The sequence below is a fragment of the Rhipicephalus sanguineus genome, chromosome 11, assembly GCF_013339695.2.
Source record: "Rhipicephalus sanguineus isolate Rsan-2018 chromosome 11, BIME_Rsan_1.4, whole genome shotgun sequence".
Taxonomy (NCBI): domain Eukaryota; kingdom Metazoa; phylum Arthropoda; class Arachnida; order Ixodida; family Ixodidae; genus Rhipicephalus; species Rhipicephalus sanguineus.
This window is the reverse complement of record NC_051186.1, coordinates 139,019,986-139,045,438: the sequence shown is the minus strand read 5'-3', so window position 1 is coordinate 139,045,438 and position 25,453 is coordinate 139,019,986. Positions and strand designations below refer to the sequence as shown.

At 48.3% G+C, this 25,453-nt stretch overlaps 1 protein-coding gene across 1 annotated transcript in view; it reads right to left on the bottom strand.

Annotated features, from left to right (window-relative positions):
• The window catches only part of LOC119374759 (beclin 1-associated autophagy-related key regulator), a 198,422-nt gene that overhangs the window by 51,038 nt on the left and 121,931 nt on the right, over positions 1-25,453 (bottom strand). The gene's annotated exons all lie outside the window — the stretch shown is intronic.

Below are 25,453 nucleotides of genomic sequence, written 5' to 3'. Positions count from 1 at the left end.
GCAGCTCTAGGAAATACATCCGAATGTGTATAAGGGGGCATGCTTTGTGACAGCTACGAACGATGTGTCACAGTCTATAAGCTGCCACTGCCATGGCGGGAGCTGCATTGCGGGGGGAATAGGGTGGTATTCAAGCAGTGGGACATTTGTTTCTTCAGCTAGCTCTCTAACACGCAGTGAGAAAGGGCGTGCCATTGTGGGCCGATTGCGAAAAAGTTGAGAGCTGGACAGATCGTTGATGGTAGAATATGCAGGCTGCTCACTGTTCGCGTTCACTTTAAGAAAATATATGAAAGAAGAATATGTTCTCTGCAGATGGAGTGACCACTCGTCCAATTCTACATAAAGGCTCTCAACTGGGCTTGTTCTAAATGCGCCTGTAGACAGGCGGATGCCTAGATGATGAACTGGGTCCAGCATTTTCAGAGCGCTTGGCGTGGCAGAGTGATAGACTATCGCCCCATAGTCGAGGCGTGAGCGTACAAGGCTTTTATACAGATTCATGAGGCACTTTCTGTCGCTCCCCCACATTGTGCATGACAGCACCTTTAGGATATTCATTGTTTTCATGCATTTATTTTTAAGATGTTTTATGTGCGGTATAAAGGTTAACTTCACATCCAAAATTATACCTAGGAACTTATGTTCTGTGTTTACGGGCAGACGCTCACCCTTCATGACAATTTCAGGATCAGGGTGCAAGCCTCTTTTTCGTGAAAAAAGGACACAGGTGCTTTTCTGTGGGTTCAGTTTGAACCCGTTTTCATCAGCCCATTTGGACACCTTGTTAAGAGCAAGCTGAACCTATCTGAACATCGTTAACATATGTTGAATAAAACATATTACGTGAGATGCACAAACGTGGAGAATTCATTTTTATAATAAAGAGCGTACAGCTGAGCACCCCACCCTGTGGCACTCCGGTTTCCTGTATCAATGTTCAGGACAAAACACTGCCCACTCGAACACGGAATGTGCGATCAGACAGACAGCTTGAAGACATTGTACATATTACCACGTATACTTATGTGTGAGAGCTCTCAGTATACCAAACCTCCATGTCGTATCGTAGGCCTTCTCCATGTCGAGGAATACAGATAGGAAAGACTGATTATGAACAAAAGCTTCACGTATGCATGCCTCGATACGTATGAGATGATCGGTGGTGGATCGGCCTTCTCTAAACCCGCACTGGTATGGGTCGAACAATTTGTTTGATTCAAGGAAGTGTAGTAAGTGGCAATTAATCATTTTTTCAAATACTTTGCAGAGGCAACTTGTTAACGCTATAGGTCTGTAACTTGACACAGCAGAGGGATCCTTTCCTTGCTTCAAAATTGGAATTATAACAGCCTCCTTCCAAGACGATGGGATCACACCCGAAAACCATATATAATTGTAGAGCGTAAGGAGGGTCTTTTGTGTTTCAGAGGGCAGCTGCTTCAGCATCTCGTACATTATGCAGTCAGAACCTGGGGTAGATGTATTACGACAGTTCAGTTCTCTTTGCAGTTCTGCTAAGCAGAATGGTTCGTTGTACGCCTCATTTTTTGCAGATTTTCTTTCTAACTTTTGTTGTTCTATTCGTGCTTTGTACTTCTGGAAGGTTTCGGAGTAGTGTGAAGAGCTCGATATGTGTTCGAAATGTGTGCCAAGAAAATTAGCTTGATCCTCCAGGGCTTCCCTGAGGCTATTCACTAATGGCAGGGAATACGTTTGTTGGCCCTTAATTTTCCTCACCTTATTCCACACTTTTCCCTCATCTGTGTACGAGTTGATACTCGATATGAACTTTGTCCAGCTTTCTCGTCTAGTTTGTCGGCGCGTTCTCCTTGCCTGCGATTTGACTTGCTTGAAATGTTCTAGGTTTTCTACTGTAGGGGAATCGCGAAGCAACGCCCACGCTTTGTTCTGATTCATCCGTGCTTTCCTACATGCATCGTTCCACCATGGAACTCGCTGCTTAGAACCCCGGCCACTTGTTTGGGCAATACATTTAGATGTGGCGTCAAGTATAAAAGCTGTAAAATACGTGACAGCGTCGTTTATGGTCACAGCGGACAGCTCAGTCCATGTCATGTGTGTAAGGGTTCGATACTGTTCCCAATCAGCTGAGTCGACCTTCCATCAAGGAACCAGCGGGGGTAGTTGGTCTTTGTTCGGCGTACTCAGGATGATTGGGAAGTGGTCACTTCCACTTAAGAACGTTCCATTTAAAAACGGGTAAGAGGGACGGTGATGTAATGCTAAGATCTATTGAGGAGTATGAGTTGTTTCCGAGGCTAAAATACGTAGGCTTCTTCATATTTAAAAGACATAGACTAGACGAACAAAGGAGCTGTTCAATGAGACGTCCTCGAGCATCGCAGCGAGAATCGCTCCAGAGGCCATTGTGTGCATTAAAATCACCTAGAATCAAAAAGGGCTCTGGAAGTTCATCCATTAATGTATCTAAATCGCGTCTGTGAAGCTGATGATGTGGTGGTATATACACGAAGCATATGGCGATGAGCTCATTAAAAAGTACAGCTCGAATAGCCACTGCCTCAAGGGCCGTTTGGAGCTTCAAATGGTGGCATGCTAAACTTCTATCAGCTATAATGGCCACACCGCCAGATGATACGACTGCATCCTCGCGGTCTTTTTGGAAAGTAATGTATTGGCGAAGGAAGTTGGTGTGTTTGGGAGTTAGGTGCGTTTCTTGCACACACAGCACTTTCGGGTTTAACTTAATCAGAAGTTCTTGGACGTCATCTAGATTTCTAAGCAGTACTCTTACGTTCCATTGTCTGATTTTGTCCATGATGTGGAAAAGAAAAAAGTGCTGTGTGTAAAGAGGTCCGAGATGGGCTCATTTTACGGGGCCTTTGTGAGGCCCTGTAATTGGTGTTTTCTCCTTTTTGGAGCGGTCGAGGGAAGCTCAACGCTCCTTCGGCGCTTCGTGCGCCGTTTGGCTTGAAGTGGTGTCCATAGCCTCTTGCGAGGCACTGGACGCCCGCTCCACAGAGCGAGCTGTGCGTCGCTGAGACTTCGCCTCGGTCGACGAAGTCTTTGTCCCCACCGAGCTGGAGGTCGATGGGACCCCCTTGGCCTCGCGATTGCCCTGGATGCTGCCAGAGCTTGTGGAGGCCACTGGTGTGGACAGGTTGGATGTGGGCAGGGCAGCGCTGGCTGCTCCCACTGTAGGGGCTAGTGGCGTTAGCCTCGGCATGCTAGGCGTGGTCCGGGCAACTGCCAGGGGCCTTTGTGGTGCTGCCTCTCGTTGCACCACTTCGGCGAAAGATATTTTTAGTGCGAATGATGAGGAGATCCGTTGTCTTGCTTCCCTGAATGTAATATTTTCCTTAACTTTTATAGTTATTATTTCCTTTTCTTTCTTCCAGGCTGGGCACGCTCTGGAGTATGCGGGGTGACTACCTTCACAGTTTGCACAGAGGACCTCGTCATGACTGCAGTCATCAGCACTGTGGCCGGTTGTGCCACACTTAGCACACGTCAGCTGCCCTCGGCAGCTCGGCAATTAGCGGTTCAGCGTACGAAGAATGAACAGAAGACTAATAATCATAGACAATCTGAAAAGCTAAGAATAATCAGCTGAACCTTTGCTAACGCTACGTATATCCTGGCATAGCCGAGCTAAGCCACTGCAAATTTTTTTTCAAATCGAACATGCTTTGAATAAGGAAAATATTTGAATCCGTATTTGAAATTTTGAATATTCAAACATGCCTAGTGAATAATACTCTTGAGCAAGACAACTGGTGCCCTTGAGCAGCTGCGATCTGTCCATGTGCTGCACAAGGCTTGATAAGGATGCTCGCCTGATGCTTGCACAATAGTCAGGCATGAACAGCATGTAACACGTGGGCTCCTGTTAAAAGTCCTAACGGTTCATGTAGAAAACCGAAACCACAGTGTGGTTACTGTTTTCTACATCAAAACTAACTGCCATTCATTATGCCACAGAAATTAGCAGCATCACCTTAATTACATTAGTCACCTAGTGACTCAGTGCCAAGCGCAATGTGTTGGTATGGTGTTAATATTAATAACTGTGATAACCGGGTAGTCCTGGGCCATGCCGGTCACCGGACCGAATCACACACACGTACGTTGGCGGGTTACACACATGACTGGCTGGTCATGTGTGCCGTATTTATTTCCTTGCAACATCGACGCCCCCGGGCGCCGGAACGGCAAACTCGGTTCCTCAGTCGACGAGGTCTACTGACGAACCGGATGGGCACAGCACAATCACACGTCGTCATGCCTGAAGTCGGGAAGCCGGATTCGATCGACCCGTGTACATCGGAGTGGGCGGAATACCGTGAGCGGGCCGAGCTGTACTTCATCGCGAACGACATCCCGAGCGACAAGCAGACAGCTGTATTTTTGACATGCTGCGGTCCAGAGACTTATTCTCTGCTACGAGGCCTCCTAGCACCAAGCAGGCTCGCCCAAGCAGGACTGACCGAAATTTTTACCACACTTGGCAAGCACTACGCCCCTCGGGTATCAGAAGTAGTGGCAAGTTTCAAGTTTTTCTCGAGGCACCGAAAAGAGGGGGAGACCGTAAGTGACTACATTGCCTCGTTGAAGAAATTAGCCGAAGACTGCAATTTCGCAACATTTCGAGAGCGCATGTTGCGCGACCAGACAGTCAGCGGAATCAATGACGTAACCATGCAAACACGGCTGCTGGAAATGACGTGTTTAACTCAAGTAAAGTGCGTTGTGGGGCTAGTTGGTATGACATTAGAACCAGGCCCGTAACTAGGGGGGGGTTGAGGGGGTTCTGACCCCCCCCGAAATTTTTTTGATGCTTTAACTTTTCGGGTGATACTAAAATATTTACACGCCTTCACAGCGACCACCAGCTGCCAAAGTTACACTGCAACTTTCCTGGCATTGTTTCCCTCTTCTTCCTTTCTTCAAACCTACCCTTTTACCAGAACACCTCAGCGCTCCCTCCCCCGCACGCGCACCTGCCCTATTTGTACAGCTTTGCACTTCGCCCTCGCGTTCCTTCGAGTCTTTTTTTTTTTTTTTCGTCTTTCACCCCGTAGCAGCTCCTTTATTGATTCCAGATGCTTTCCTTGTGCATTGCCGCTGGAGAAGTTATCCGTCTGTGTGGACCGCACGTGTCGGCTTTGGGTTCCTACGAAAAGCGCGTCTCCTTCTGTGAAGGTAAACAGTTCGACAGCAACGGCAACACCAACACGACGTGCGCAAATTTGCCAGGGAACGAAACCCCTAAGCGGAAAAACTCAGCGGCGCATTCCGAGGACGCAGGCTGCAGGGTAAACTTTTCTCAAACTGTAGTCCTCGCCACCGAAACGAATCATCGAAGATGACATCTACTGAAAGACTGGCATATCCGAGCAACTTCGAACAACTTTAACCACACGCAAGGACATCTACCTCTTCTGTACACAGAAGGTATATGCGCCTCCCTACAAAGCGCACAAAGCGAGGATACAGCCGGCACACAATCCGGCACCAGCGGTCAACTTTCACAGGAGAGAAAAAACGCCGCCAAGCTGGGCTGCGCGCGGGAGTACAGAGGCTGACGTCACAGCCTACAAAGTGCATTTTTGGGGGGTCACGGCTATTTAATTAGCGCACTACACGACCTCGAACACCACAACATGAACACCTCATGTGAGCAATGGGAGGCACTGCTGTCCAGCCCGTCCCTCGACGACCAGATCAGGCTCGTTCAGAGAGCAGAGCGGATGGCAAGAGCCAGCGGAGCCCTGGACTAAGGGCCCCGACCATCAGCAAGGCCCCTACGAGGCAATCCACAGGAGCTTTGCCTGTACATAAATAAAGTTTGTCATCATCATCATCAGAGAGAATTATGCAGGCGCCCAGGGAGCCGTCTGTGAAAAGGTGACTTTTTCACAGGAACGGAGCAACACCTCCTTTCTGGACTGTACCAGGGGAGTGCAAATGTTTCGGCAGTGCATTCTTGGGGGTTCACGTATATTAAGGGGAGTATGCAGTGCCCGTGGAGTCTTCTGTGAAAAGGTCTTTAAGTAGCGTTAACCCAGTTTGCTGCAGCTGGAGTACAATAATGGGCCTGCATGCACACCAGCTGTAGCGGCGTTCAGAAAACACATGCGCCACGCGGGAGCCGGCGCGTTCATCACACTTCTACATTCTAGCCACTGCAAAGTGGATAAGAGAGGAAGAAAACATCGCCCGCCGTTCACGCCAGGCAGTCGAAGCAGTCGCAAACGTCTTTTTGGAGCCACTGGCCACTTCTATGTGCGTGCACAGGATTGCGGCAGCAAAATGAAAAGACACTCTGCAACAACGAAGCAAAGGAGTCTTGCGTCTTACTTCAAGAAAGTTCGAACCGATGAAGCGGACGGAGAAGAACCGCCTCCTTCGAAGGATAAAACTTCGCCCTCCTCAGCACTGGTGGAAAGCCAAGCGCGTCCGAACTTCTGTAGCGACTCAGGAGAATGCACCGGTTTATATGAATCACCTGAGAACGAACACAAGCAGGACACCCATGCGCCGCCGGGAAATGATGGTGGCCGCAGTGCAACTCCAAGTGACCTTTGTTCTACGTTCAACGCTGGGCAAAGTGACGCCTTTACCACTGGGCAATGCCCAAGGAAGGTGAGTGGCATGGCACCTACAGATTCTGGTTCGCCTCCCCTCACACGTCTCTGATCTCTTTACTGTCTCTGCTTACGTACGGAACGACCTAACCTGCTGCCATTCCCGTCGCCGACTTTGCGCTGGCGACGCTAGAGTGGCAGCTTGTAACACATACATACCGTTTTTGTACCGCGGTTACATTGTGTTACTTCATCAGGAGCCGTTGGTCGCGGTGTCCCCAGCTTTGGTGGTGCTATTGTCCAAACTTATTTCTTGCTTTAACCAGAATTTGAGGTTGACATACCAATTTCTTTATTTGGGTACAAATAATTGAAAAGTACCATCGAATTATTACAAGTAAGCGATGTACTTGTTTTATTCACGAAAATAAGCCAGTATAAATCTTAAAAAATGGCAGCCGTTCTACACGCGAACCCCCCCCCCGAAAAAAATTCCTGGGTACGGCCCTGATTAGAACGGTAAGGAACTGCGCGATTGACGGGACACAAGAAGAAGTAGTACACAGGACAAGCGCAGACTAACAACTGAAATTTATTGAAGCATAAATCTTCCACTTCAGAAAACATACATGCGCACAAGCTCTCTCGACAATATCGCACACCATAGTAAAAGCCCTTTATCTACGCTAAAAATGCCACCTCTTTCTTATGCAGATAAACGGAGGGTTCACTGACGCATTTATCAGGACCAAGCCTCGAGATCACTGACGCTTCCAAAATTCCACGTGCTCTTTTTTCTCTGGCACGCCCCAGCACTTTCGTTTCTTCAAAAAGTGGGATCCAGTTAGCGCAGGATCTGCAATGAACCGCCAAATGTTGCCCACTGGCTGAAGCTACAACATATGAACGCTCCGAAAGGCGTTTATTTAAACATTTTCCAGTTTGGCCGACATTGACCTTGCCGCAGCTTAACGGGACCTCATAGACAACTTCCGATCTGCATCCTACAAACTTGCGTTTGTGATTCGTGTCGCAGCTTCCACTCCTCTGCACACTCGTAAGGGTGCACACCCGTGACAATTTACATGGTGCTGAACAAAAAACATCTATGCCAAATTTCCTGGCCACCTTCTTGATACCATGCGAAAGTTTATGGACATAAGGCAAAACCACAAAACCTCACCTTTCTGTTCCTAATGTAGTGTTTGCCCGCAGTACATCTACCAAAGGTTTCCAACAGTTTCTCTGCTACGGCCTTTAGCAGAACGTCCAGAAAGCCCGCTTCTTGCAGTCTGGCCACTTGGGAGATGAAACTATCCTGGACCGTGTGGTGGCATGACTTACTTAAGGAAGACTTCAAACATGACTTCGCGATTCCCCTCTTAACAAGCTTTGAATGGCAAGAATCGTATGGTAAAAGGGGCTTCTTAGAGCGTGGCTGGTAAGCCCAGCACATGTGACCACCATCCCTGAAAAAGAAGAACTTTAGGACTGCTGAAGAATTTTAGGACTGCTAAGAACTTTAGGACTGCTGACATAAAAGCAACGAAGGCTAAAAGCAAGGCTCTTGCGCTGCTGGAAAACCTGAAGCTAGATAGATTAAGGAAGGATGCGTCAGGGAATAAGAACCTAGTTCTTTCCATGTTCTTCAGTGCAAAAAGCCACAAATTGGACTGCCCCTTTAGGGCCATTGTTACGGAAAGGGGTACGTGGCAGGCCACCCTCAGCCAGTATCTCCAAAAACAGTTGAGAAGGTTGGCACCTGAGGACCCCTACAAGATTGCCAGTTCGGACCGTCTTGTGGACATGTTGAAAGACACGCAACAAGGAATGACTTCTGGCTTCTCGGTGGACATTGAGGAGTTGTTCTATTCGGTGCCCCACGAGGACCTGTTCGTGTCCGTTCGCAACTGCATTGAACGCTCGGGAGTGGTGGACTTTCAAAATACGAGTGGCATTTCAGTAGAAGGTTTTTTGGAGTTACTTCAAGTCTACTTAACTTCAACTATTGTGAGCTTCAAGGAAGGCTTTTATGTACAAAAACAGCGGATTTGTATAGGATCTAGCGTGGCACCGATTTTAACTGAGATCTATCTTGCTGATTTAGATTGTTCACTAACGCGGGCACTTGTTGACGAATGCATTGTATGCGTCTTCAGATATGTCGACGATTTTTTAATCTTAGTAAGTGTGAATTCAGACAACAACCTAGCGGATGTAGCAGATAACACTCATGTTTTTAAATCCGTTGCCAAGAAAATAAATTTTACTTTTGAGCTGCCAGTGAATGCAAGTTTGCAGTTTTTAGATATAAGACTATTTTTCAGGGATGGTGGTCACATGTGCTGGGCTTACCAGCCACGCTCTAAGAAGCCCCTTTTACCATACGATTCTTGCCATTCAAAGTTTGTTAAGAGGGGAATCGCGAAGTCATGTTTGAAGTCTTCCTTAAGTAAGTCATGCCACCACACGGTCCAGGATAGTTTCACCTCCCAAGTGGCCAGACTGCAAGAAGCGGGCTTTCCGGACGTTCTGCTAAAGGCCGTAGCAGAGAAACTGTTGGAAACCTTTGGTAGATGTACTGCGTCTCCACGGGCGGACACTACATTAGGAACAGAAAGGCGAGGTTTTGTGGTTTTGCCTTATGTCCATAAACTTTCGCATGGTATCAAGAAGGTGGCCAGGAAATTTGGCGTAGATGTTTTTTGTTCAGCACCATGTAAATTGTCACGGGTGTGCGCCCTTACGAGTGTGCAGAGGAGTGGAAGCTGCGGCACAAATCACAAACGCAAGTTTGTAGGATGCAGATCGGAAGTTGTCTATGAGGTCCCGTTAAGCTGCGGCAAGGTCAATGTCGGCCAAACTGGAAGATGTTTAAATAAACGCCTTTCGGAGCGTTCATATGTTGTAGCTTCAGCCAGTGGGCAACATTTGGCGGTTCATTGCAGATCCTGCGCTAACTGGATCCCACTTTTTGAAGAAACGAAAGTGCTGGGGCGTGCCAGAGAAAAAAGAGCACGTGGAATTTTGGAAGCGTCAGTGATCTCGAGGCTTGGTCCTGATAAATGCATCAGTGAACCCTCCGTTTATCTGCATAAGAAAGAGGTGGCATTTTTAGCGTAGATAAAGGGCTTTTACTATGGTGTGCGATATTGTCGAGAGAGCTTGTGCGCATGTACGTTTTCTGAAGTGGAAGATTTATGCTTCAATAAATTTCAGTTGTTAGTCTGCGCTTGTCCTGTGTACTACTTCTTCTTGTGTCCCGTCAATAGCGCAGTTCCTTACCGTTCTAATGATGTGTTTAACCTTCGAAACTGCGAAGGACACCGTCGTAGCTATGGAAGCTGCGCGTAGAGATTCACGCGCATTAAGCTGTCGGCAAGCACAGCTACTTTCTGACGAAGCTCTGGAGCAAGCGAACGTTGTCGCCTCGGGGAAAAATGATAGCTGTTGCTTTCGTTGCAGGGGAGGTCATTCTACGCGTTGGTGTAGGCACGGCAACACGATCTGTCACACCTGCCGTCAAAAAGGGCACCTTGCAAGAGTTTGCAGAGTTCAGCCGGGGAGTAGAAATTTCGACCGGAGCCAGTCTAGTCGCAGCCGCTCTAGTCGAGTGAACAACCTGGGCGACCTGCCTGTAAAGAGCCCGAAGTTTTCGACTTGTGGACGCTTCACACAGCCAGTTCGGAGCCAATGCGCATAGCGGTTGAAGTTAACGGCGTAATGCTCAATATGGAGTTGAACACCGGCGCAAGTGTGTCGACCATTGATGATGGCAAGTTCGCCGAGCTTTTTCCGTCGGTGCCGTTGGAGCCATCAAGTGTGCAGCTGAGAAGTTTTTTTGGCGACATGAAACGTGTCCAGGGAAAGCTGGAAGCAAAGGTCAAACTTGGCGACAAGGAGCGCCAGCTACCACTATTTGTCGTGAAAGGGGCGTGTCCTACGCTGTTTGGACGAAGCTGGATGAAGGCCTTCAAGCTAGGCATCGCTCAGACGGAGGGAGTCAACGTCGTGAAGTCTACAGAAGACCTGGTAAGCCAATATCGCGAAGTTGTTTCGGAGCAGCTTGGCACGTTTCACGGCGTCGCAGCTTCTATATTCGTACAAAAGGACGCGAAGCCATGTTTTGTCAAGGCACGTCCGATACCATTTGCTTTGCGTGATCGGGTTTTTGAAGAACTACAGAGGATGGAACGGGAAGGCGTTATCAAACTGGTGAAAACTTCTCAGTGTGCCGCGCCCATCGTTCCTGTATTGAAGCGCGACGGCCGGGTTCGGGTCTGCGGCGATTTTAAGACTACCATAAACCCAGTGACAGTCGTCAAGTCCTACCCCATCCCTAGGATTGAGGAACTTTTTGCGCGGCTTACAGGGGGCAAGAAGTTCACAAAGCTTGACTTGCAAGACGCCTACCAGCAGGTCCCACTCGATGAGAAGTGCCAAAAGCTAGTCACCATTAACACTCCGAGGGGGTTATACCGATTCACAAGGCTGCCGTTTGGGGTTTCATCAGCTCCGGCTATATTTCGGCGAGAGATGGAAAATCTTTTGCACGACCTTGACCATGTCGTAGTGTACTTTGACGATATTCTGGTCACAGGAACCAATGACAAAGAGCATTGGGAGAACTTGGGCCGAGTGTTGGATCACCTGAAAACCGCGGGACTGCGGCTGAAGTTATCCAAATGCGAATTCTTGAAACCAGAAGTCCAGTACTTCGGCCATATCATTAGTGCGGCTGGGCTGCGTCCAAACCCGGCTAAAACTAAAGCAGTGCTGGAAGCCCCCGCACCCCGAGCGGTCAAGGAACTTCAGAGTTACCTCGGGTTGGTTAAATTTTACAGAAGGTTCTTGCCAAACCTTTCTGCCGTGTTACAGCCGCTCAATAGTTTGTTGGCGTCGGGAACACCATGGCGCTAGGAAATTGATGAAGAGCAGGCATTTCGGAGAAGCAAGGAGCTATTGGCCTCTGCTGCTATAGTGGCACACTTTGACCCAGGAAAGCCAACTGTGCTTGTCACTGATGCCTCTCCCTTCGGTATTGGAGCAGTACTGGCGCAGCTAGAGTCATCTGGAGAAGAGCACCCTATTGGTTTTGCTTCCCGCAGCCTGGCAACCGCGGAGAAAGACTACAGCCAATTAGATAAGGAGGCATTGAGCCTTGTATTTGGCGTTACAAAGTTCAGGCAGTACTTATGAGGCCGGCATTTCGAGGCCGTCACAGATCACAAACCGCTGCTCGGCCTGCTCGCAGCAGACAAACCAATTTCTGAATCCTGTTCTCCGAGAGTGGTAAGGTGGGCCTTGCTGCTGTCGGGGTACAGTTACGACCTGAAGTATAGGCCGGGTTCACAAACTGCACATGCCAATGGGTTAAGCCGGCTACCTCTGCCAACTGCCGAATTTGTTGTTGACTGCCCTGCTGAAGTGTTAATGCTGGAAGGAGCATACCCAGGGGTGCTGTCGTCAGATGCTGTTGCGGCAGCTACCTCCAGAGACCCGGTGCTGTCGCAAGTAAGAGCAGCGTTGTGGTCAGGCTGCCAGGTAAACCTAGGGTCAGAGGGAAGACACTACGAGACGCGCTTTCATGAGATGAGTGTGCAAGGGAATTGTCTATTGTGGGGCAACAGAGTCATTGTTCCAAAATCCGTACAAAGGGAAGTCCTCCAGTTGCTGCATGAGAGTCATCCAGGACTGTCCAAAATGAAGGCAGCTGCGCGTAGCCATGTGTGGTGGCCTAGCTTGGATAACGACATAGCGATAACCATTCAAAGGAGCCGTATGTGCCAGCAGCATCAAAGAGTGTCATGAACAGTGCCTGTCATGCCCTGGCCGTTCCCGGAGAAACCGTGGTCACGGCTGCATGTGGACTATGCCGGTCCTTACAGGAACACGTATTTTTTTATCGCAGTCGATGCGTTCTCAAAGTGGATTGAAGTGTTCCCGGTCTCCACACCCCCGGCTGAAGCAACTATTTCCTGCATGTGAATTATGTTCGCAAACCAAGGCCTTCCAGATGTGGTCGTGTCGGATAATGGGCCAGCATTTACCAGTGAGCTCTACTCCACATTCCTAAAGAAAAAAATTCGGCAGCTCCCACTTACCGTGGGAATCGATGTTATGTGAAGCATGCGCGGGATGGTGACTGTGGCATAATTTTTCATGTTTAGCGAAACGTTACAGAATGACGCTAGAGAGATGTGGAAGTGGTATAAACACACTCATATGCTGAATAGTCGCATATGTAATATTTAACCAGTTGTTTACAGTTGCGTAACGATGCCAACAGCAACATGGGTGTTACCATCACCAGACGCGGTAAGCTGATATGTAGTGCTTATATTATTCAATACTGGATAGCGCGAATCCGAACAGCACAAAGAAGAAACACAAATGCACAGGACAGGCGTTACTCACAACTAAGCTTCATTCAGCAAAGTTCCCCTGCATATACACACAGCCGAGTGACACACGCAGGCGCACTGCACGTACGTTACACAGTTGCAGTTGATACAGTTGCATTACAGTTGTTGTGCTTATACTTATCTGTTATGACGGGAACGCACGAACGTTTCACGAACCCGTGTATATGTGTAGAAGGGGTTCTTGACAGTTCTTGAACAAGGTCGTCATCACCGTGATCAGTGAGCACCAGCAGCTGGACCGGACTTGTTAATCGCATCCGTTCGTGATCGCGGCTACGAGGGGTCTAAGTGTAGTTAAGTGCGTGGTATAGCACAGCTGGTGGAAATCCTGGATGGCTCTTACGATGAAATGATCTATGACGCCTCCTGTCCTGCACGTGGCAGCGAGGTCCTTTGATGACCTGTTCACATTCAAGGCGTCTTTCACGCAGTGTAACGACTAGGCGTTGTTGGGTTTGATAAATCAATGTTGAAGTCACCGGTAATGATGAGAGGCCTGGTTCGCTCGGCAGAATTAACGTAGGAAGCAGTGACCCCGGTTTTTGCGTAATCGACGTGGTCCACGTTGCGCACCACGTGAACGAGTGCATGGTAGTTGAGCGTCTTCCAGGGGTGTTCTGTCTTCAGCTTCCTCACTTTCCTTGTGTCCGGCACGGTGGTGTAGTGGTTATGGTGCTATAGTACAGCTGTTGGAATTCATGGATGCGTCGGTCATTTTGTCGACAAATTGTCTGTCGATAGAGCCGGCGACATCTCGGAACCCGAAGTCACCCTTCGCGTAGGTTAGGTATAGGCCGTCGAGGCTTGTAGGCCAGGATAGTGCTACGTACACCAACATCAGTGGATGGCGCTTGTCGTATTCGTACACTACCTGGGCGTACGTGGCCTACGTAGCCTAGTCTACAAAGCGGCTGTCAATCAATCTGGCATCATCCTCGGTTAGCATGAGGCCATCGCCCAGCCTCGTAAGAAATGAAGAGGACACTGCGTCGTTCTGGCGGACTAAGTGCACTTTACGGTGCGGTGATGTGGATATCATACGTAACTTTCATTCATGTATTCCTCCGGGGTCGAGCAATGCTTCAATATAGCTTGCGGAATCATAGCAATACAAATGTAATGTATATTAGACTCCTACAAAAGCGGAGCCAGCACTGGAGCCACAGACTTTAATCTGATATGATGCCTGTATCGTAGGAGTACACATCGTAGGAGTATCACGTATTGTTTATTGCTTTTCTGTAAAATTAGATAGCAAGCACCACAACCACAATTGACACGTTGCATCGATATTACGCCTGCGCAGGCTGTTTTTCCAAACCAGTTTACACACCTGGCGTGGCTCTGTGGTAGAATACCTGACTGCCACGCAGAATGCTTGTTTTCGATTCCTGCTGGGATCCTAATTTTCATTCTTTCCATTCGTCCGGTCAACGCTGCCGATGTTGGTTTTTCTTAACGCTCTCGCATTTAAGCTACTAATGTCTGTTCTCGCCATTCCTGGGTAGATATAAACTGTCAATCACCTGTGGCGCATACCTGTAAACCGCGGCCTGTGGTAAACGGGTATGTGCCACACGTGTCCAGTGGAAAGGGTTTGACGACGTACGCGACAGGATTTTCACGTTATCAATGTAATGACCCAACAGTCATATTCGTCAAATCCTCTTACTCGCCCATGCAAATTTTGGCCTACACCAAGTTAAGGAGGCGATTATGAGAGCACCCAGACGTAGGCGGCTAGATAGATAGATAGATAGATAGATAGATAGATAGATAGATAGATAGATACGTAGATAGAAACGCTCAAAGTGCCAGAGGTTCGCTAAGAAATGCTTCGCATTTAAAACGGGGTGAGGCGAATGCTGGTGCCGCTGTATCATCCAGCGTCTAACGGTGCTGCAGAGCGGGCAGTGCAGACGGTCAAAAACAAGTTGCGGAAGGCTGGCCCTGGAGATATTCGCACTCAAATTGCCCGCATGCTCCTGACTTACAGGTCAATGCCTCACGAGGTCACGGGTTGCTGTCCGTCGGAGCTGTTGTTGGGGCGGAAGCTGAGGACTGCGTTGGACCAGCTACACCCAGACCTCAGGACTAAGGTGCTACAGAAGCAACTTAAGCAGAAAATCAGATGCGACCAAGGAACAAGACCCAGGGTTTTGGGTCACCCTGGTGACCAGGTGTTCGCAAGGAACTTCCGTCCATCCGTCCAGGTCCTGCGTGGCTCCTTGCAGTCGTCACCGAACAACGCACTTCGTCCATGGATGTTCTACTGGAGGACGGACGGCGTTTAACTCGACATCTGGATCACATCCGCCAGCCCCCTGAGGAACTAAGTGCAGACAACCAAGAGTCAGGCAGCCCACTAGCTACAGGTCTGGCTCCAAGCTTGGACGTGGGTCAGAGGCAGCTAACTCCGGATCGCCTTCACGACACTGAGTCTAGGCAAGATCCCAGGGAAGACGTGGCGAGGGAAACGGAACTTGCTGTCACAGCACCCAGTACTCCTGTCCTGCGTAGAAGCACCAGAATTCGACGACCAGTATCGCGCTACTCACCTTAAACAAATTGTTTGCATCCATTAATAAAGGGGGGAGGGATGTGATAAGATTAGTTTGCCGTTTCGGCGCCCGGGGGCGTCGATGTTGCAAGGAAATAAATACGGCGCACATGACCAGCCAGTCGTGTGTAACCCGCCAACGTACGTGTGTGTGATTCGGTCCGGTGACCGGCATGGCCCAGGACTACCCGGTTATCACAATAATGTGTAGACATGGAATGCAAACACGATTGATTGACAATGCTATCGACTCCATGTTGCCTAAGCACAGCCAATGGGTCTCCATTTTTGCATTACTTCAGTGACTTCGCAAATCAGCTGCATTCTGCCACTAGATTGTCTCCCATGGCAGAAGGCAGCTGATTTGCGAAATCCCTGAGGCTGGGGCGATTGCAAAATTGGGTGATAAGTGCGTTAGTTTACCTATATGGGCTCTCACCGACGGGGAACTTGTCTTCATGGTGACAGCATCTTCTAACTCTTAACTGTTGTTTTATTCAATGTGCACGCATATGCAGTCTATGTTGCATCAATATACAACCGTGTACACGCATGCGTAATGATGAATACTGCATCAGTATATAAACAGATTCAGTGGCACAATAAATTTAGTTTAAAGTTTGCGCTGGGTGTGTCTTCTTCTCTGTTGGCAGTGTCTTTTTTGTTGCGCAGTCGTGCTGAAGTAATGGACCACCAACTTGCCCAAAATGCTGCTGCCATTGTTTTTGCAATTTCATTTCTCTGGAATTCCCATTTTTACAGCTTCAACTTAACAGCATTTAACTGCATTCTAAATTACTTTGATAGCAGTTATAGATAAGTGAATTTTCATCAACACTACCACCCCTGTGTTTCACACGTCTATGCTACCTGTATGCATACGAATGCCACAATGTGTTAGGCACGATGCTGTAATATTCAAACACCAAATTTGCTCAAGGCATCTCAATCACAGCATAAAGACACACGTGCTTGTTATTTTCATTGCGACCAAGCATCAGTGCAAACAAAACAAAATACTATTGCTCGGTGCAGGCAACACCAGAATGCATGGGAACCTTCATGGCTGTTTTAGAATGTTCCAAGATTGTGTGCATAACACAAGTAGTTGAGTTTATTTTGGAACTTACGTGAGCACCATTGATAATGCTGGAATGTTCAATGCCACTTACAGCCAAACCCACTTATAACGATCCCAGATATAATAATCTATCGGTTATAACGACCATATATCGGAGCACTTACGATTTTCCTATGCTACCCATTGAAACTGCATCCACATACAGCGAACATTTTTCAAAGCATCCTACTTTTACAGCGAACACTTCAGACACGGTCGCGGCAAAAATGTGGCACATACGAAGCAAAAAAAAATTTAGATGTGCCTTCTAAAACATGAGAGAGGCTCACTGCAGTTTGCTCGCGACAAAGATATCCCAGATTGGCGAGTACCACACGCAGATTTCGGACGCTGCGAGTGAGGTACGTTGCTCACTTTCCAGGAGTTTCTTTAGTGGCAGAACGGCAGTGAAGAAATAAAAAAAAAGGAACAGAAGACAGCATGAAGCCTTGCGGTCAGCTTTCGCACGGCAACTTTTTCCAACGACGCGTTCTCTGCAGCTACGACCGCCTACGATGAACCAATTTGGAACACTGTAAGCCGTAAATGCAAGAAGCGATAACCGCAATAACTTTTTGTCCCATAAAAGTTGACTGCACCCCTCAATTTGCCGATCCCACAATGTGCTGCAAAAGGTACTCCGTCTTTTCAGTAACAGCAGAGACTGGTCTATCAATGATTACACTACCACGCGACTGCGGCGATGCCTTCACAAATAAGCATAAGAAAAGAGCGAAAGCTAGGTGGCGGCTGCCGATGAACATGCCATTATGACTTATCCAACAACCTTACGACAGTCACCTGCAGCCATCTACTCGGCTGCACGTGTGGTGTAAACTGTGCGGATGGACGGAGGTAGTACAAGCGCGCCATGCTTCCATTCGCAATGCGTTTAATAAAAATGCGTAGAAAACAAAATGGCTTGGTCGCTAGGTGCATGTTCTTAAGGGCGTGTGCATATACAACGAACTACTGACACAATGACCACTTTTTGCGGCACTATTGAGTTCATTATAAACGGGTTCGACTGCATATAAAATGCTGATATAAATGCTCCGTTTCACCCACTGCTCAGATTATTGACGACTGTGCTTGCTGTTATCATTGTACTGTGAGTGTTAGTTCCTTGTACTTTGAGTGTTCCTGTTGCTGGGCAGAAGTTCATCCAATAAATAACTCAATCTTTACTAGTTTGACTGCATGATTCCTCATTGTCACTCAGAAGAAGAGCAACTTTATCAGAAGAAGAGCAGCTTGCATTGTGCTCATGCATACGGGTGGAGCCCCTATTCCAGGGCCCCACTGGCTTCTGTGGTTCGCCGGGCCTCTTAAAGGGTTGCCAGCTGGCTTCTGAAGTCCAGTTCGGAGAGTTGCACCTCCCACGACCAGTTTGAGAGTGAGTTCATGAGTAGCGGCGAGACGGCATCTGCTGGGCGTCTTGGCACTGTATGTGATGTGTTGGAATGTTGGTGTGTCCTCACATCAAGGGCATTTGTATTCTTGTCTGTCGGGGTACATCTTGTGTAGTCTTTTCAAGTGGGGGAATGTGTTTGTCTGTAGTCAGCGCCAGTCCCTCGCCTGGCCCCTATTGAGCTTGGGATGGTGAGGAGCCTTTGATCACTGTCCGAACCTCTGCATCTCTAGGACTTCTCGTGGCATGCCAGGTGTGGGAGCGTTCGTTGGGGCAGAGCGCTCCGCAGCTCGGTCTGCCGTGTCTCGAGCCAGGCGGTTCACCCGTTTGTTGCCGTCCACTCTGGCATGTGCCCGCGCACAAGGTTATCCCATGGTCCTGTGTGAGGGTTGGCCCCAGGATGTGTAAGATGCTGGCCAGCAAAACTGCTCGCAGGTGTAGGTGGCATGTGTCCTGTGAGTCTGTTAGTATATGTGCCGATCAGTCCTTGGCTTCGGCAGCTCTTATGGCTAGGGCCATAGTCGCGGCTTCTGCCGTTGCGACAGACGATGTGCACAGTGATGCAGCTGTAGTCGTGCGCTCCCTATTCGTCGCGACTGCCACGAAACGGGCGCCTAGTGTTGTCGTGCGCGGGTACAGACTTATGTCCACGAAATACATGTCCAGGTGGTCCTGCCTGCTTAGGAGAGCTGTTGCCCTGGCTCGTCTTTGTCTTGCGTGGTACCACACGTAGGGTGCATGTTGCGTGGAATAGGATCTACATGTAGCCATGCTCGCAGTGCGTGTGGTAGCATTTCAGTCTCGTCCCCGCAAAATTGCAGCGCAAGGGAGTAGTGCAGGCATCTCAAAAGACAACATCCCTGGGGCTTAAATACATAATATAGCGGAACAAAACAAGGACAGAGAAAGAAGCACACAGGACGACCGCTAGACTTCAACTTAGGACTGCTAGAACGCTATGAGTTGAAGTCTAGCGGTCGTCCTGTGTGCTTCTTTCTCTGTCCCTTGTTTTGTTCCGCTATATTATGTATTTAAGTCAAGACCAACTAGCCCAAATTTCAGCTTTAACTGTAACACTCCCTGGGGCGTCGCGTTAAGAAGTTCTCGCTGAGCGATGATCGCAGCTGCAGTGAGTATGAAGAGGGTGTTTTTCATCCCTAGCTCAAGTAGGCGCTTTGTGCTTGTGCTCTCCGGAAAGCCAAGTGCCGCCTTACAGGCGATAGGAATTTATTTGTCCACCTGGTCGGTCTCGGTGCAGCGCCTGGCTTGAAAGGGTAGTGCGTAAGTTATGTAACTAATGACAAAGGCTTGCACCAATCGCAAGGTGTCTGCCTCCGTCATTCCTTCTTTGTCGCCTGCGATTCTGTTGATGAGTGCGGTGATGCTGTGTACGGTTGTCACGTATCTTGGGAGTGCTTGCAATGTGGAATGGAGTTGGGAGAGAGAGACGAGCGGGAGACCGTGGTGTCACGGCAAACAAACTTTATGTAACACACCACGGCAAACAAAAATTAACGCACTAAAAATTTACAACCAGAAGTAACATATGAACAAATGCTAAGCTGTGTCGAACTTGACGCTCTGCCCGTCGTCGCAACTCCTGTCGACGTCTTAGAGTCGTCGTCGTCGATCCACCGCCTCGCTGATCGTCCTCATCATCGATCCTCCGGTCTTTCGTCGAGCACGTCGGTCTCGTCCGGTTAGGCCTAACTCTCGGCCTCTCCTTGGTGCCACTGGCTCGAACTTGCCGACATGGCTCTCCAGTGATTGTCAGTGCGTTGCCATCGTCTTTTTGAGCTGGGGTAGCGCTGTAGGTGCCCCGCAAACTGCTGTGATGAGGCTGCCGCAAGCCCGGGGAGCCCCACTCGGATGACACCAAGGTCGACGGTCACGCTCCCGAGCCTCTCGTGCCACTGCCTCGAGAACGGGGCCCTGCTGCTCTTGTCGCGGATGCGACGCTGGCTTGCACCACCTTGCTCTTTGCCGACTCCACCGAACAATGGCTGCTTCTTCTTCTGGGGTCTCTCACCTCAGCTCGGGTCGCGTGGCACGCGCCTTTCTCCGGCCAATGGCGTGTGTGGACGTGGTGTTAGTGCACACCATCGGGCACCTTTCCATTCTCCGCACACCATCGACGCATTCCACAGTCCGGCACGCGCCCCGTGCCCCTTTACTCATGACAACGGCACGCCTGGGTTTGGAGAGCGCGATGCAGACGCTGCCCGTTTCTTGTATGCACATCCCGAGAAACCAAATATTTGGTGCCTTCTTGATAGGTTCCCCATCGAGAAAGAGTCGTAGGATCAATGCTCTATTTGCCTGTGTGTTCACTTGTCTGATACACAGGCAGACCGACTTGGAAGGGAAATACTTCATGCTTGCTTCTTTCGTGAATGCCTGGACCGTGTCAATGGCGCTTAGGGTGTCTTGCCAGTCGCGGTACGAGCCTCGAGTGGCCCATAGCGTGATGTCATCCACGTATATGGCACTCCCGAGATTTTGGTGTTTCTCCCGTTGTAATGCCAGCTTGTGTAGGCCTATATTGAAGAGGAGCGGTGATAGTATCGAGCCTTGAGGGGTGCCTCGTCCCAGTAGGTCGGACGGGAGTGAGTGCGTCCTACTGATTCCAACATGGGCGGTACGGCTGCTCAAGAAGTCTTGCAAGTAGCAATATATATTCTATCTTCACACCCGACATCTTGAGCCCCTCAAGAATCATGGAGTGCGAGGTAGTGTCAAATGCTTTTTGAATGTCGAGTGCGAGCAAGGTTCTGTCCGGACTTCCCAGTGGTGGGTTCAGGACTTCCTCTTTCAGCAGGAAGACATCTTGTGCCGATACCCCTCTTCTGAAGCTGAACACTGTCTGAACTGAAGAAGGTCGCTTTGCTCTATGTGTGTCTCTAATCTGTTGAGGACTACTCGCTCGAAAAGTTTGCCCAGACATGATGCGAGTGAGATGAGCCGTAATTGTCGTAGTTCACGCAGTTTACCCAGCTTCGGTACGTCAATGTCTGATTTTTTGTACTCCCTAGGGACCGCGAAATCGGCCGAAAAATCGGGCAGTCTGAAAAAACGACTTCATGCGCTTTTATTCCACTCAAGTGGTCAAATCGCCACAGCCATGTCCGAAATAGCTTTAATGCCTCCCAGTACAATTATCAGGCATTTTGGTGCGCACCCAGGCTCTTGCAAATACATTCGGTACCTGCCGCAAACCCCGCTTAACTACATGCCAAGCGCCACTTGCAAGAATGCATCTCGTGATGAGCGCCGCTGATACCAGCAAAGCGCGGGATAGATTACGGCTCTCTCGCATGGAGCGTTTGGAAACGTTGACGCGGAAAACAAAGACTTTGGCGGAAGAGCAGACGACTCGTTCGGCTTTCGCTGATGTGTGTGCGCATGTAAACGATGCGTACACACATCGCCGAATCTTCGCCGATACTCAGCATTTGCTGCCGTGTGAAGCCGATCGTTTCTAGTTTTGTGCAGCACGTCGCCAACTAAGCTGACGCCATCACTGTGCTGTTGCTGTATCGTACACACACATTTATCATGAAAGGGTTTGCAATGCGCACTTTGCTCCTGACCGCACACGGGTGCGGCAATGGAGAGCTGGTTTCGTCCATGAAGGCAACGCGTCTGTTCGGCACACTTAGCGGTCTTGCATAAAGAGGCAGCATGAATGGCGGCGCGGCACATTTGGGTTCTCGCCTATTAAATGCGTGCAGTATGCATGCAACTGTGCTTGGTCACATGCACTACCAAGCAGTTAACTGAAGATGCTTATCGTAAGGGTTGTCAGTGATTAAGAAATACTGGCGCGTTTGCCAGCTGCCGCCATCACACCTCCGCTTATTTCCGCTGCTTATCTGTAATGACATCGCCGCACGATGCCGTAATAGCGGCCCCTTTGAATTTCTGGTCTGCTTCACCCCAAAACGCTTTGGCATTGAGGCAAAGCTGACTTTCGGACTCTGCTACTGTCACAAACAGATTGACTCTCGAAAGCGCTGGTTCGAACCTACGAGATGATAGACGCGGTGGAGGTGGGGGCTTCAAATAATGCCTTTTAGGCCTGCAGTTTGGGCAGAAAGTCCGAAAAATCGGACGCAAAAGAGTTTCTGCGTCCGAAATTTCGGACGTTCTTATACATTGACGTCTATGGAGCTGGTGACGGTGCCGCGAAAGCATCCGAATTTTCGAGCATGGAAAATCGGGCGTCCGAAAAATTGGCAGTTGGCTGTATATATTTGAAGTATGTTGGCCGTTTTCCATTCCGAGAGAAGCTGACTGTTGGGTTTCCATACCGTGTCGTTATAGAAATGGGTTAGCTGTTGGATGGCCACATCAATGAGGTTTCTCAGCATCATGTTCGTAATCCGATCGGGGCCTGGTGCAGTGTTTTTCTTGAAGGTCCGATTCACGGCATAGAGTTCTGCGAAAGTGGTGGGGGCATCCAGATCGCCGTTTTCTTAGCTGTGATAGTCTCTGGGGCTGAGTGAGGGCGCCTGTGCTTCTCCCGTGTAGGCATTCTTAAGCAGTTGGATGAGCTCGTCTCCCATGCCTGGGTACTCTCCAGTGAGTTTCCTCGTGGCGTTATTTGTTTCCGTGCTGGATGGGTCTAGCATGCAACGAAAAATAGCCCAAGTCTTTCTGGTGCTAAGGGTGCCTTAAGAGAGTCGCAGAAAGCTTGCCAGTAGTTGTTATTGAGCTCTGGCACACGCGTGCAGAAATATTCATTGATGACTCGAAATTTGAAAACAATAGGACTCTGACCCTAAAAAGCTTCACACTTGCACCACAGGCAGTGCAGTGGTGTGATGCCCGTCCACGGCGTGCTTCAAAGGTGTCATGAATTGCGCTGCAGCTATCTTCAGGCACAATGCTGAGCAAAAGTGCAATGTTTTATTTTTATTCAATATTGCACCACCGAATGTTTCGACGCTTTATTTTTCTTGAAACTTGGTAGACAGAGTCCAAATTTGAGATAGTTGGCAGCTTTACAGGATGTCGCAGCACTGCCTCACTTGTGCTTGAATTTCTTGCAGAGGTCTTATTTTATAATTAAAACGTGTTGTTAAGTCTTCCTCTGTGTCTTTCACCTTTTGCGCTGTTCCAAAATGAAGCCAACAAGAATGCCAAAGGTCAACTGAAAGGGCGCACTGAGGTGCTGGTCAGGCACAGTAGCACCACCTGCCAATCAAGCATACGTGCGACTATGCATTAGAGAAAGCTGCTTAGGCATTTCATTTTTTCTTTGTGCGAATTGGCTGGTTGGCCGAAGGCTGGCTTCAACATGTGCTTGCACTACTATTTATATCCCAAGCCTGACCATCTTCTTCATTCTTGCATCTGTATACAACTTCAAACTCATTGCACTCGGGCATGCACTTATGGTTGTGACAAATGCAGCCAAGCAGTTCTTCTGGTCTTTTATGTGCAATTAATCTGTCATTAGCACATATGACATTTGTTAGAAGAACTGATTGTTGGGCGAGTTCGTAATTCATGATGAAAGAAAATAGCGCAAAAAAACGTGACAAGACGAAGAAGTCTACAGCACAAGCACATGCTAACAACTGAACTTTTATTAGAAAGATGAAAATATATAGGAAGCCCAAACCACATGTTCACCACGAACAGAACCAAAAACCTCAGATGTGCGCATCCAGGTACGTTATCTCTGCCTTATTTAATGCAAGGGAAGGCTTTGCCACACAGTCATCTCCAGCTTTCAAAATGAAAAAAAAAAAGCTTCAACGAGCTCACGTGCTGTCTGGTCCCTATGACGTGCGAGCACTTTGGCATCAGTCAAGCGAGGAGTACACCTGCACTCACGGCAGTGCAGGGCCAAATTAGACGAAGGCTGACCCTTGAAAGATTGACAGTGATCTTGCAGGTGCGCATTCAGACAGCGGCCTGTCTGTCCTATATAGCATTTACCGCACGTGAAAGGCACCTGATACACAACTCCCTTGCCACAAACCGGAGAGCTGTCCCTGTGTTTCACCTTACATTCATGCCATTTCTGTGCAGTCCCATCTACCTTCCTTCCAACAGCAGCGCATACTCTACCAAGCTTATTCTTAGCTGAAAAAACAACATCTTCCGTTAAATAAGGCAGAGATAACGTACCTGGATACGCACATCTGAGGTTTTCGGTTCTGTTCGTGGTGAAGATATGGTTTGGGCTTCCTATACATTTTCGTCTTTCTCATAAAAGTTCAGTTGTTAGTACACTCAAACCTTATTATAACAAAGTCACATCTGTCACGAAAATGACTTTGTTATATCCAAAAATTCGTTATAAACGTTTATTTGTAACACTGTATCTATGACAAGACTAGTCTTCATTTATTTCGTTATAACCAATAATTCGTTATATTGAGGTTTGAGTTAAGCGCTTGTGCTGTAGCCTTCTTCGTGTTGTCTTACGTTTTTTCGCACTATTTTCTTTCATCATGACATTTGTGTCTCTTGCATCCATGTTTCACGTCTCGCTTTCTTCCACGCTGAGCAGCATTATGTGAGAGCAACAAAAACAAGTTCAAGAGAACAAAGCCAGCTATAAAACACACTGAACAGACAAGTAAAGAATAAGAATAATGTAGCACTCCATATATTCATGCAAAATGTGCCTTGGTTATGCAGCTAAGATGTGTGCTCAGCTAAGAGGCCTCTACTCCAGACAATCTCTTACGGAAAGTGAGTGCAAGAGGCCCAGGAATATGTAGTACTGGCTTTTTCAGAACATGCTTAGCAAGTTCTTTAACGATAAATGAAAACAAGATACATTCACCTTGGAGATCCCTTTACTGCAATGGCGGATAAATTAATTAGACTGTCTTCCTCAGGCTTTATCCTAATGCAAGCCTTTAAAGGGACAAATTCAAGGTGCTTTGCCAAACCATCTCTCTTACCATGAGAGACGCTTTGGCAAAGTAAAGATGAGCAGTGATACCTATGCCACAAACCATCCATTTACTCATTTTGGTGGTCATCGTACTGACTTTCTTTTTATCAGACGGACCCCATCGTGTTTCAAAGGAGTCTGAAAATCAATGAGGACTCACAGTGATTCTCTATGTTAGCATATATGTTTATACATAAAGAAATTTAAACGAAGCTAAACATTTGGTTTGGCATGGCTCTTCTAAAAGACCTAGAGGCTCAAATTGGATAAGGGTGTTTACTTGGAACCAGTACTATTTTCTGCTGATATATATGCCGAAAATTGAGCGAAGCTAAATGCCATTCAGCCTGGTGCAGCTTCACTATGTCAGGCCATATGTCCCCTTACCTGTACTGGTGATTCATTTAAGAACAGAAAAATAGTAAAAAGAAAGTCTGTCCTTCACTTTC